The following is a 14398-nucleotide window of genomic DNA, read 5'->3' as shown; positions in this document are numbered from 1 at the left end:
TTCGGCAGGGGTCCCACAAGGCTCTATTTTGGGACCAGTGCTGTTCTCTGTATATATAAATGATTTGCCAAACGTTTGTCAAAAAGTCAATTTTCAAATGTATGCTGATGATGCGGTTATTTTTACACCTGCTAAAAGCACACAGGAAGCATCATCAATCCTTACATCAGCACTGGAGAATATACAGCATTGGCTACTTAAATCCTGCCTATTATTGAACAAAAAGAAAACTGTTGCTATGATTTTCACAAAAAAAACCATAAAACTGGAGCGGTCCAATGTGTTCCTGGGGGGAATGGAACTTGACATTGTAGAGGAGTTCAAGTACCTCGGCATCACACTGGACCCAACACTTTCATTTAAAAAACACATCAAACTTACAGCGAACAGAATCAAATTTAATTTACAAAACTTTAAACAAATCAGACCATCAGTGACAATTCAATGATATTTTCACATATAGATTACTGCATCGCAACCTGGTCACTCACTGGAAATACAATTTTAAAACCCATAGAAATATTATTAAAATAATCTATAAAAATAGGTGAGGGGCCAGACAAAGAATGGTTCAAAAACCCTATGAAACAACGTAGAAGAGGTGAAGTTACCCTGCCCGGAGGAAGCCCGGGGCCCCCGTCTGGAGCCAGGCCCAGATGGCGGGCTCGTCAGCGAGCGCCAGGTGGCCGGGTTTGCCACGGACCCCTGTCGGGCACAGCCCGAAGAAGCAACATGGCAACTCCCTCTCCATCCCGTGGGCCCACCACCTGTGGGAGGAACCGCTGGGGTTGGGTGCGCTGCTACACGGGTGGCAGTGAAGGTCAGGGACCTCAAGGTGGACGAGAGGGTCGCCTCCCTACGCCTGCGGGTTGTGGGGGGGGGAAACTCTGTTGTTTGTGCATATGCACCAAACAAGAGTTCGGAGTATTCGGCCTTGTTGGAGACCTTGACTGGAGTCCTGCTGGGGGACTTCAACCAAACGTGGGCAATGATGGACACATGGAGAGGCGTGATTGGGAGGAACGGCCTCCCTGATCTAAACCAGAGTGGTTGTTTGTTGTTGGACTTCTGTGCTAGTCATGGATTGTCTATAACAAACACCATGTTCGAACACAGGGATGCTTATAAGTGTACTTGGTACCAGAGCGCCCTAGGCCAAAGGTCAATGATCAATTTTATAATTGTTTCATCTGATCTGAGGCCGTATGTTTTGGACACTCGGGTGAAGAGAGGGGCGGAGCAGTCAACTGATCACCATCTGGTGGTGAGTTGGGTCAGGGGGTGGGGGAAGACTCTGGACAGACCTGGTAAGCCCAAACGGGTAGTGCGGGTAAATTGGGAACGTCTGGAGGAGGCCCCTGTCCGACAGACTTTTAACTCACACCTCCGGCGGAGCTTTTCGTGCATCCCTGTGGAGGCTGGGGGCATTGAACCCGAGTGGACAATGTTCAAAGTTTCTATTGCTGAAGCTGCGGCGAGGAGCTGTGGTCTTAGGGTCTTAGGTGCCTTAAGGGGCGGTAACCCACGAACACCGTGGTGGACACCGGTGGTCAGGGAAGCCGTCCGACTGAAGGAGTCTTTCTGGGATATGTTATCCCGGAGGACTTCGGAGGCAGTTGCAGGGTACCGAAGGGCTGCAGCCTCTGCCTCTTCCCTTTTTAAAAAGGGGGACCAGAGGGTGTGTGCCAATTACAGGGGTATCACACTTCTCAGCCTCCCTGGTAAAGTTTACTCCAAGGTGCTGGAAAGGAAGGTTCGGCCGATAGTCGAACGTCAGATTGAAGAGGAACAATGCGGATTCCGTACTGGTCGTGGAACAACGGACCAGCACTTCACTCTCGCAAGGATCCTGGAGGGAGCCTGGGAGTATGCCCAACCGGTCTACATGTGTTTTGTGGATCTGGAAAAAGCGTATGACCGGGTCCCCCGGGAGATACTGTGGGAGGTGCTGCGGGAGTATGGGGTGAGGGGGTCTCTTCTCAGGGCCATCCAATCTCTGTACGACCAAAGTGAGAGCTGTGTCCGGGTTCTCGGCAGTAAGTCGGACTCGTTTCAGGTGAAGGTTGGCATCCGCCAGGGCTGCGCTTTGTCACCAATTCTGTTTGTAACATTTATGGACAGGATATCGAGGCGTAGTCGGGGTGGGGAGGGGTTGCAGTTCGGTGGGCTGGGGATCTCATCGCTGCTCTTTGCAGATGATGTGGTCCTGATGGCGGACCACATCCTGGCGGTCCTGAAGTGGTTGGGATGAGGATCAGCACCTCTAAATCTGAGGCCATGGTTCTCAGCAGGAAACTGATGGAGTCCCTACTCCAGGTAGGTAATGAGTCCTTACCCCAAGTGAAGGAGTTCAAGTACCTTGGGTTTTGTTCGCGAGTGGGGGGACAATGGAGCGGGAGATTGGTCGGAGAATCGGCGCAGCGGGTGCGGTATTACATTCAATTTATCGCACCGTTGTGACGAAAAGAGCGCTGAGCCAGAAGGCAAAGTTCTCGATCTACCGGTCAGTTTTCGTTCCTACCCTCACCTATGGTCATGAAGGCTGGGTCATGACCGAAAGAACGAGATCCAGGGTACAAGCGGCCGAAATGGGTTTCCTCAGGAGGGTGGCTGGCGTCTCCCTTAGGGATAGGGTGAGAAGTTCAGCCATCCATGAGGAGCTCGGAGTAGAGCCGCTGATCCTTCGCGTCGAAAGGAGTCAGTTGAGGTGGTTCGGGCATCTGGTAAGGATGCCCCCTGGGCGCCTCCCTAGGGAGGTGTTCCAGGCACGTCCAGCTGGGAGGAGGCCTCGGGGAAGACCCAGGACTAGGTGGAGGGATTATATCTCCAACCTGACCTGGGAATGCCTTGGGATGCCCCAGTCGGAGCTGGTTAATGTTGCTCGGGAAAGGGAAGTTTGGGGTCCCCTGCTGGAGCTGCTGCCCCCGCGACCCGACATCGGATAAGCGGACGAAGATGGATATAAAAATACTTGATCAAAAACCTCTGTCATTCCATCAGTGTAATATTTTGGGAAAATACAATATGCTCAATTTTTAAAATTTTTAAAATAGATGTTTAATTTATAAAGTTTTTCATGGACTTGCCCCACCTTCACTTTCTACATACATTAAACCAAGGTCTGACAGAGGTTATTGTACCAGAGCTTCATTTAGAGGAGATATAGCGATCCCGCATAGAAAAACTACCTTTGGACAAACTGTTCTGTCTATCAGAGGAGGTCATTTTTGGAACAGCATCCCAACAAACATTATAGAATGTCCAACTTACTACACATTTAAAAAGCACTTTAAACAATTTCTTAAAAGTTCCCAGTTATGTCATAATTTTGACTAATTTTATTGATGTAATGTAATCTGCCTGAATGTGTGCTGATGTGTTTCTTGTTTGATATTGTATATTGTCATATTCTTTTGTGTTGCATTATTTTGTATGTTGTTGTCTTCCTGCCTCGGGACTACAGGTGAAAATTAGCATTTATGCTATTACCTGGCTCATTTACAGTCTGTACAGAAATGTTAGATTGTTCATAATGTGCACTATAAATAATAAATAAATAAATAAATAAAAATCCAGTCTGAGTGCAAAATGTTGCAGAAAGACTCTGAACACAACTAAAAAGCTGAAAAGGCATCAGCAAGAGAGGGGTGAGGGGCCTACATACAGTATGGTGCAGGCATGGAGAGCTAGGCTTTCAACCCTCATGGGTGAACTTAGTGTTCTGTGTGATCCGATGGAGAAGACTAGAGTTGCAGTTCTGATGATAAGTTTGTGTCTGTATTTGTGGTTCTCTGTGGTTAGTTGAAGGTCTTATTTGGCAATGTTGTTTTATTCAGTTGTCATTGTTCATGGTCTACATTGTTATAAACAATTACTTGGCCAGTTGTTTTGCTTGTTAACAATGTTTTCATATAGAAATGTGTGGAATTTTACAATATAAATCTTTAAAGCCTGTTTTCTCAAAATGACTTTTCTATCATACTCCAAGTCCGAAATCTCCACTTCAGTAGCACCTATATACACCAAACTTTCCAGTCTTGTACCTAGTGATATTATGAAAACATTTACAGAGGGATTTGTAAATATATTATTGATTGATTGATATATTATTAATATATGACTGATTTTTATAACATTTTATTCCAAAAAACATGGCGAAAATCAATTTCTTAAGGCTGATTTACAGAATAACAAAAGTAGATATCCATAAATTGTATTGTTGTAATAATTGTTTTCCCATCTAATATTTGAACAAAATGAAAAAAGAATTTTGAACGTGGCTTTATCCAATACTCAGATTTCATTTTTAAAAATATATGCAAATTAGACTATATTTAATTAGATAATGCCTAATTTGCATATTTAAACATTAAATTACAGAAAACTTGTAATACATTTCTTTCTCATCTTAATGTAAGTAATCAACTGGGAAAGTTTCATGGTGATATCTGCTAGTTAAAAATGTTACCCTTTTCACCTATAGTGTCTCGCCTTATCTGGTGTTATGGGGCCACGCCTCCTTTGCTGATTTTATAAATCCACAGAGCAGGGTCTGAAGGTTAATGTCTTCCTCCATTTTGGACACAAGTTAAACATGCTGCTTTTGATTCCATTGATGTACTGACTATGAAGCTGTTGGGTTGAACAGAATAACCTTGAAGTGTTCAGCCTGCATTGCCCAATCCAATCTTTTAACCCCGGTTGATGTTGAGCTTTATCGGCAATAATAACATGCTTGGCTCTTGGTGGTTCTTTGTTAAGATTTTAGACTCTCTCATCCTTGCTCTCTCTTCCACTTTATGATCTAAAATTGATGCCTAAGCCCCAGTGGCCGCTCTAGTGGATGCCAAGAAGCTTTGAAGTGGGAGAAGTTTGACAAAATGACCTGAGGCAAATTTCATGGGGCTATGGGGAGGCAGCTTCTCCCAGAGTTACACCAACATGGATGGGGGTAACACAGCTTTCACACGGGAAGGGCATAGGCAAAAGTTTCTGGAGGACAAAAACGCTGGAGCTGTTAACACTTTAAGCTTTTGTATGCGTGTTCTTTTCACATTTATCAAAGCTGCTGTCGTTTTAAAGAAAAATGAAGAAAAAAAATACAGGTTTCTACAATTTTTTGGAAGAACAAATTTACATGTAAATTTCAAATTAAAATAAAACTTTGTTACTGGCATATTAACGTCAGATCAGGACACAACGTACAAAATGTACAAATTATAGTTATTATAATTTGGAGTACAAAATCAGGTCTTTAGAGAGGAAAATGGAGAGGAATAGAGGAATGGATGCAGGAGCGTTGTAGTGAAGGGAATGGTTCCAACTAGCCAGGGTGCCAACATGTCAATAAAGTTTTTTTTAATTCTGCAGTTTTAAATTGTTTTTGTTATGAGTGTCAAAAGTTTGACAACTATTGTTGTGTCTAAAACAATGTTGGAGTCTGACTCCTCTGAAAAGTGCACACGTGTTGCTATAGTTTTGAACAAAAAGTTCAATGGCGAGCGGCATCTCTGGGGCAGACGGGAGACGTTCTGATGGCCGCTGTTGCGGCTCAATTTCGGCCAGAGGCGGGTGCCAGCGCCTGGGGTCTAATATGAGCTGTTCCCAACGGATGAGTAAACATTCTGTTATAGCCGTTAGTGTCGTTAGCACCCGGCGCTGGAGTTTGTGCTGGCTAGGTTTGGGTTGCTGTAGTGGTTGTCTGCTAGCTGGCTGGAGGCTAACTGTGGCTGTGTCCCCAGGGCTGTTGTCTGCTCTCATCCCAGCTGAAGGCTCTTAGCAGTGGGGTGTGAGGCAGATGGCCCAGAGAGCGCTAGCTGGCTAACTTACCATTAGATAAGTCGACTACCCATACAGCTAACATTAGGCTACATGTTGAATATAACCGTGGGTAATTGTGCATTCCATTTACCTGGGAACTCAGAAGTCGGAGCTGACCTCACACCTGAGTTGAATGCGCTCCTTTTACAAGTCAGATTTTTCATTGTGTGGTTAGCTCTAGCCAGGTTAGCCATTGTTAGCAAAACAACACTATAGCAACATGTCCACAGATAGAAGTTGAACAGGACTGGGTGTACGATTGATTTAGTGAGACACAAATAAGAAAAAGGTGCTAATAACTGTATCTTACTACAGCTTTCACTACTGTTGATGCACGGGGCAGCCATGTTGGATTTTGAGCTCAGTGTACTTGGACGACCTGATCTCACAGAATTCCGTGAAATGAACACAGCCCCTTAACTCAAAATCTGTGGCAGTTTCACGGAATCGCCGAAAATTCTGTGATGGGCCCACGGAACAATTCCGTGAAATGAACACGGCCCCTTAAGTTAAGGAAAAGATCATGGCAGGACAACAGGACGTTTGGGTTTAGGAAAACAACAATGGACGGTTGAGTTTAGGAAAACAATAACAGGACACGGGACAACAACGGGACGGTTGAGTTTAGGAAAAGAACAGGACGGCTGCATTTAGTAAAACAAGAAACAGTTTGGTTTAGGAAATGTAACACGCGGGACACAAACACTGGTCTCCGGGGTGAAAGTCCTGTGTTTGACCCATCCACCACCCCAAGCAACCTCCTTATGCGGATTTTCGGGCTTTCATACTACTCGCTACCGTAGTCGCTCTTAATGCTACGTCATCATCTCATTGACTTTACTTTGGCATTGTTATCCGTGGTGGCCACATGGCATTTTCACACATTCCGTGCCACCACCACGTAATGCGCTGTTAACAGTTCGTGCTCATTTCCGAGCTTGGAAATACGCCAGGGGCCGCGTTTCCAAATTTGACGTCGGAAAATCCGACTTCCAAGTACAAATGGAATGCACTATTAGCCCAGCACTGTTAACCGTGGTCAAACCAATCATACTATAAATAACTTCATGAGCCTGTCGAACGATGTTGTAACCTAATAACTGTACAGTAGAGTTTAGCCACCAAGAATTAAACTGAGCCAATTAGCACATTGTGGTATGCTGGATCATATTGGAATATCATATCGATAAATTAGGTCTCTACTGTATAACTGTGTTGCAAAGTGGCATGTAATTAATGAAACTGATGCTGTGCGGCAGAAAAAATGCTGGTTTACTGCTGAGTATAATTACGTCACATATGTTTTCCAATTACTCTGGAATGTATCATATGGTGTTTCCCGAGTTTTGATGGAATTTAGAGCAACAGGGGTCAAAGGTTATATGATGCCATCGCCAGGTAACCAAAATACGTTCTGTGTCATTGATTAAAATGACTTTCTCTGGGTTTAAAGGGATAATGCAACACAACTGGTTTATCTGTGTTTTTTGCCCCCAACAGTGGTTGCAGCGCTGCCTGGAATGAGCAGTTGGCAAAAAACACCATCGAGCACACAACTATATGTAACATAGTTTTGTTTTTTTTATGAATAGTGTGTGTATATATATATATCTTTAAATATGGTCTAAACAGCTCAATACTAATTACCATATGAACCACTGCAGATAAGTGTGCTAAGTTGTTAATTCAGTTATTTGTACGTGTGTGAGAATAGATGTATTAAGAAGTAAAGTTGAGACTACATATTCACAGGTCCAGAGTTTGTGCTGCTGAGTGGGGGTGAGGTATCTACTGTTTCAGATACTAAAGTTCTTTAAGGTTATATCTGACGACAGTGAAGCCATTCCTCTGTATTCTATGGGTGTGAAAATACCCAAAGAAAAACAAATTTTCCAATGTCCAAATGAATAATTGCTACCCACAGATTGATAAGGCTGGTGTTTATTTTACATTTCATCTGTGGAGGTTGGTAATTTAGAAATAATTTCTTGTTTGTACATTTAGTCTGTTTAGAAGCGCGAACCCCTCAGGGCAATGACCCGCTGCGATCATGTCTTCGGCAAATTGTATTCTTTGTCCCAGGTTTAGCAGCAGCAAACAACGACAACTCACTTGCAGGCTAAAGTGGAAAAAAACATGTTAAATGGAAGCAGGATATTGTTCTATCAATTACGTATTGTCGACCATGCTGCTCAGAATGAAATTCCTGCCTGCGGCTTTACTACGAGATATCCTCCTATTATTTTTCACAGGTTTGTCACATATATGTTATTAGTGATGTTTTTTTTTCTCTCTGTGGAGTTATATGAACCCTACATACTGGGTTGAAAATGGAGTTGACAGTAAACAACTGCTGTGAAACGGGTGTGCTCTTTAATTTGCCATCACAGGCTCAGCCTTGTAATTTTGATGTTGGCAGAGGACAAAAGAAGCAAACTGTTCGGCTGTGTCCTCATGCGTGTTCTCTGACTAGCAAGTAGTCAATGTTATGACAAAGTTTATAAGGGACTTTCTGATTCATTTAGCATGAAATACATTAAAATGTCATTAAAAAGCAGTGTCCATATAGACTCATATAGTATTCAGTGTATCTTATTCCGCACTTTAATATCCTGAGGGATGATTACGTGTAGACAACCTATTTACATGCAGTAAGTATCCCAGAACATTTCCTTCCTCTTGTTACTCTGAAAATAAATTTTGACAGTGGGACATGCACATGCACTTTGAGGAATCCCCAGATCTTCAGACATGTCATATTTTCTGATGTGAAACCACAGCTGTCATTATTATTTTATTTGTTATGATTACCTTTATTTATTTATTTATTTATTTTTTACACAAAACATACAACTCACGACATGGACACATCAGCCATCTTCTCCTCCCCATCTTACCCCCCCCCCCCCGCCCTACACACACTCAACATCACCACCTTCTCACATGCAACATTTAAGACAAGATGAAATACTAGTTATAAAATTCAATACAAAAATAACAAAATAAGCAACAAACCGGAAACCAAATAAACATATTATGTATAAATAATAACACCATTAGCACATTGCATACATTTATCCCCAGTACAAAGAGCTCAGGTACTTCCCCCATTTTTTTGTGTCAGTAAACACTTAATCTTGAAAAACATTTTTATGGTTCACCGAGAAGTGATAAAACACTGCACTAATGTAAAAACAGTGATCTGTTACATGACTACACTGAGAGAGATTACATGTCATTTAAATTACATTACATTAGAGATTAATTTATTAAACATTATTTAACACTTCTACAAGTTACTTGTACTTATACAAAATGCAAATATATGCTCTTCTCATGGGCTTTATCCAGTCTATGTTAACGAAAGATAGGGGGCTGATTTATGAAGAGCCCCTGCTGCACAGTGGGTCATTAATCTTGCATCATGTTACATTGCTTTGTATGGTGACATTTGGACTGTGGTACAGTCTTAAATCTTAACTCTGTTGAACACTCAGATATAGCCCCCCACCCTTCACTGAACAAAGTCAACAATGTTCTGCTCATCTACCTCATGTATATTTCAATATTTAAATCTTACAATTACAATATTGTTATTAATATATTACCATTTGCACTGAACTGCCTTGCACTATATTTAAATTGAAATCTTTAATCTCAGACTATACTCATATTGCACTATTCCTTCCCTCTCTTAAATGGTTATTATATATTTTTTGTAAATTTGTAAATTCTGTTGTATTGTTATGATGCATACTTAAAGTGCCCATATTATGCTAATTTTCAGGTTCACAATTAGGTTTACATGGTTTCATTTTCAAAAAACACCATATTTTTGTTGTACTTCACATTGCTGCAGCTCCTCTTTTCACCCTGTGTTTTGAGCTCTCTGTTTTAGCTACAGAGTGAGACATCTCACTTCTATTCCATCTTTGTTGGGAGTTGCACATGCTCAGTAGCTAGGTAAGGACTACTACCCTGTCAGAAGCAGAGTATGAGGGCGTGCCATGCTAGCAGCTAAGCGAGCATGAGCATTAGCAAGCATTTACCAAGTGTAGCTGGGACATTGCCTTAAAAAATTATTTCAACCCATGGCGCTCTTCTGTCCTCTGCGGCTGGGACACGATGGAGTGTTTTGTGCTCGTCTTTACAGCCAACATCAGAACACTTTCCGTGGTGCTTCGACATGGTGTCTCCTAAACTGGTGCTTGTACCTGGTGGGTGGAAACTCAGACACTGTATGTATGCTCTGATGGGAGGTGGTGTTGGGGGGGAATATTCAAATGTTTCGGCCGATGACATAGACAGACGTGACAATTTTTTACCTGCTCACCCAGAGACTGAAGGCAGGATACATTCAGAAACCGTATTTCACTCAAAACAGCACGGGTGGTTTTTCTTCCAAGTTTGTATGCATGTGGAAGCACCAGAGATACAAAACAACACCCCAAATCCCAGAAAAAGTGATTTTTCATAAAATGAAGATTAAGATTTTTCATGGGCATTTCTGCCTTTAATAGGACAGCTCAGACATGAAAGGGGGGGAAGACATGCAGGAAAACCACCACAGGTCGGACTCAAACCCTGGACCCTCTACATATGTGTGCCTGCTCTACCAACTGAGCTAACCGGCCACACTTTAACAGTATTTTTTTATATTTCTTACTGTCCTTTATTCTTTATATGTTAAGTGAGTGTTGTACTTTGAGAGCAAAGATTAACCAGAGTCAGGGGCGGATCTAGAAAAATATTTATGGGGTGGCGAGAGGGGGACAGGAATTTTTGAGGGGTGGCAACATATGTCAGACGTATATTTACTGAATTTAATCAGTTATCACAGTTTGATGAGAAATAGTATATACACACTACAAAAGGGCACAGGCTGCCATTTACAAACTCATCTCATCTCATTAAGATCTCAAACTTAATCTCATGCAATCAATGTCCTGCATTTGAGGTTTCATTTGAAACAGTTCATATTAGGAATAAGTGACCGTACAATGTGATCTCACTTAATAGGAGATATAGAAGTATGATAGAAGTAAGGGGCATCAGGAGATAGAAATATGATAGAAGTTAGGGGCATCAGGAGATAGAAGTATGATAGAAGTAAGGGGCATCAGGAGATAGAAGTATGATAGAAGTTAGGGGCATCAGGAGATAGAAATATGATAGAAGTTAGGGGCATCAGGAGATAGAAGTATGATAGAAGTAAGGGGCATCAGGAGATAGAAGTATGATAGAAGTTAGGGGAATTATCACAGGAAAGGCATTAAGTTAAGACACAGGTGATGAGATGTGCAGATGTGTGAGAGGGGAAGCAAACTGTTTTCGATTGTGTCAGAGAGGCAGCGTTGCAGGCAGCATTTGTATAAAATTAGGAACTGTCATTGATTAGTTATAACCATCAGACTGTGTTAACACACACTAACATTTTAGCCTGGGAGAGTATTTTTAGGTTCATTTGTTTATTTTTTGTTTTATTTATATATATTTTTTATTTTTTATATTTATTCTGAGCAATAGATCTAAAATACATTCTATACAAAATATAAAAACTCATCTCCCCATCTCATCACACTTTCACACTGACAACTTTCCCTAATTATTCATATTTAAGCTTTGTCATTTGTTGTTCTTATTCATATCTTAGTATACTATGCATCAACAGTTTCCATACCGTGTGGATCAGCTCGAGAGGAGATGGTTGGTGTTGGCCCAGGCACTCTGCTTTCCCTTTCACTGTCTGAGCCCTGCACGTTATCTTGTCTCTCGCTTTCTCCCTCTTCATCTTGGTGATGCTCTCCCTCCATATCTTCACCGCTGTGGTCTTCTCCCACCTCCTCCTGTCCCTGGTCGCCTTGGCCTTGTATTCTGTCTCTGTCACGTTTCTGTTGCCATTTTCTCTCTCTTTCCACCTCTTTTCTCTCTCCTTCCACCTCATCTTCTCCGTCTACCTTGCTCACTTGTTCATTTTCAATTTCTTTCGCCATCCTCTTTGGTATCCAGTAGATCCGCCCCTGACCAGAGTCAAATTCCTTATTTGTTCATGCAAACCTGGCCAATAAAGCTGATTCTGATTCTGAAATGATACTATGTAAAAAATATCTTATCACTGTTATGCTGATGACACACAGCTGTACCTGCCTCTAAAAACAGATGATACCAACTCTTTACTCTTTCACTGCCTGAAAGACATTAAGTGCTGGATGGCTAACACCTTTCTTCAACTTAATGAGAATAAGATGGAGGTCCTGTTTTAGCCTTATGTGTGCGTGTGAACATCTTTGACCCAGCATTCAAATTTGACAAACACATTAGTTCTGTTGTCAAATGTAGCTTTTATCATCCCAGGACTATTGCTAAACTAAAATCCTTCCTCTGTTGTAAGGAGAGTTATTCATGCTCATATTTCGTCTCATATTGACTACTGAAATTCCTTGTATTCTGGGATTTGTCAATTATAGTCATCACGCCTGCAGCTTATCCAGAAAGTGTCTGCTAAATTGTTGACTGGTACCAGAAGGAGGGATCGTATCTCCCCAATATTGGCTTACCGGTCAAATATAGAATCAATTTTAAGGTAATGTTACTTGTTTTTAAGGCATTACATGAATTGGCCCCTTTATATATTGCTGATCTCCTTACCCTACATCACTCCTCCAGGATCCTAAGATCGTCTAATCAGTTCCTTTAAGCTCTTCCACAGTCTCGGATGAAAACAAAGGGTGATCGTGCCTTCTCCGTTGTGGCCCAGAGACTCTGGAACAAACTTTCCATTCATATTAGGTCCTCCTCTACTGCCGAGATCTTTAAGTGTTGTCTTAAAACACATTTTTATTCTTTGGCGTATGATTTAGTTTAGGGACATTTGTATATAAGTGTGTTGTTTGTATGATGTTCATTGTGTCTATATTTTTATTGTCTTATTTTGTTTTTATAACATAACTTTGTTCAGCCTAGGTTGGTTTTAAATGTGCTCTATAAATAAATTGACTTGACTATGTCTGTCTCGTAGGAAAGACATGTATATACTATATAATTGCTGCCTGAATGAAGTTCATTTGCAGCATTACTGGGTTTATTTAGTATAATATATAAAATATGGTTGATGGATTGGCTTAATCACTAGTTCTTCTCATTTAATATATACATCACTGACTCAATCTGGGTGGACTAGATCTTAATTCTTTAAAGTTTATTTTCCTGAAGGTCCACTGGGTTAATATTTATCTATTTCATAGCATTTGTTGCTTGATGGATGAGGTCAGCTTTGGGTCAGGATGCAAAAAGAGTTGACATGCATTATGTTGGAGGTTACAGAGCAGAGAGAAGGGGACGAGGAGATGTCAGTTCTGCATGGCTGGGTCCTGTGACAGCTCCTTCTCCTTTGGGTGCAGGCACCTCTTCACCCCGCTCTTGCCCTGTATCCTCTGCCTCGCCACAGGCATGTCGCGGTGCAGCCGTCTCAGCTCTGCAGAGTGCTGCCGGACCGGGTAACTGCTGCTCCTGCCACACTGAAGGCTTTGTTCATACTGAACTAATGGAAGACTGCTTTCAGAAGGTCCAGCAAAAACGCAGGTCTTTCCATTCATTTTGAATGGCGGTAGTGTGTTAAGGCTGCAGGGGGTGGGTGCCGCAGTGGCGAGCCAATCAAAAATGTAAGCAGCTGGGGCGCCTGGGTAGCTCACCTGGTAGAGCGTGTGCACCCCATGTACAGAGGCTCAGTCCTCGCCGCAAGGGCTGCAGGCGCCCATATATAGAGGTTTACAACAGGTATAAAGTTCCCTTGGCCTTTGGAATTAAAATAGCACCCCACATCATCACATACCGTTCACCATACCTAGAGATTGGCATGGGGTACTTTCCATAAAATCATCTCTCAATGCAAATCAAACCAGCTATTAGGCTAACTGAAATAAAACCATGCCAATATCTAGGTATGGTAAATATGTGAATAGGGCATTCATTCTTTTATTCTTCAGCACTGCCCCGCCTGGCGGCTGAAGCAGGTAATTGCATTGTTTCATGGCATGACCAGATATTTTATAAATATTTTAAATAACACAAAACAACTAAATGGTGGTAGGTAATACATCTGATTTCATAAAGCCCTACTGCTTTAGTAAAAAAAAAATTTTTTTCAGGGCTCTGGCTCTCACCTGAGACCATTATCGACGCATATGCTGGACGCAAAAAAAGAAAATTACTGTTGCACTAGTCGGGACATCTTACCGTGCCAACGTTGCAATAAAGGTTGCCTAAATGCCATGTATATAAATTTGCTGTCAGCTTACTAATTGATTGCGCGTTTTGTGTAGATTTGGGTTTTTATATGTTTTATTCCACATTGTTTAAACGGCGAGGTGGATCTACTGATCACTGTGAATTACTTTTTTATTTTTAACCCCCCCCGGCTCGAATGTCAAACTCCGCTTATGAAGTACCAATGCCTTTTCAACCCTGTCTCACACAGTTAAAGATGTGAGACAGCAGCCACATTTAACTTCCTCCTTTTCTCTTTTCCCTTGGCCTTTTAAACAAGCTGAAGGCCTGTGTGTATGCTTACTCCTACATA

This window comes from Perca flavescens, chromosome 21 (assembly GCF_004354835.1).
Source record: "Perca flavescens isolate YP-PL-M2 chromosome 21, PFLA_1.0, whole genome shotgun sequence".
NCBI lineage: Eukaryota > Metazoa > Chordata > Actinopteri > Perciformes > Percidae > Perca > Perca flavescens.
The sequence above is the reverse complement of the archived record's forward strand: the minus strand, read 5'-3'. Positions refer to the sequence as shown.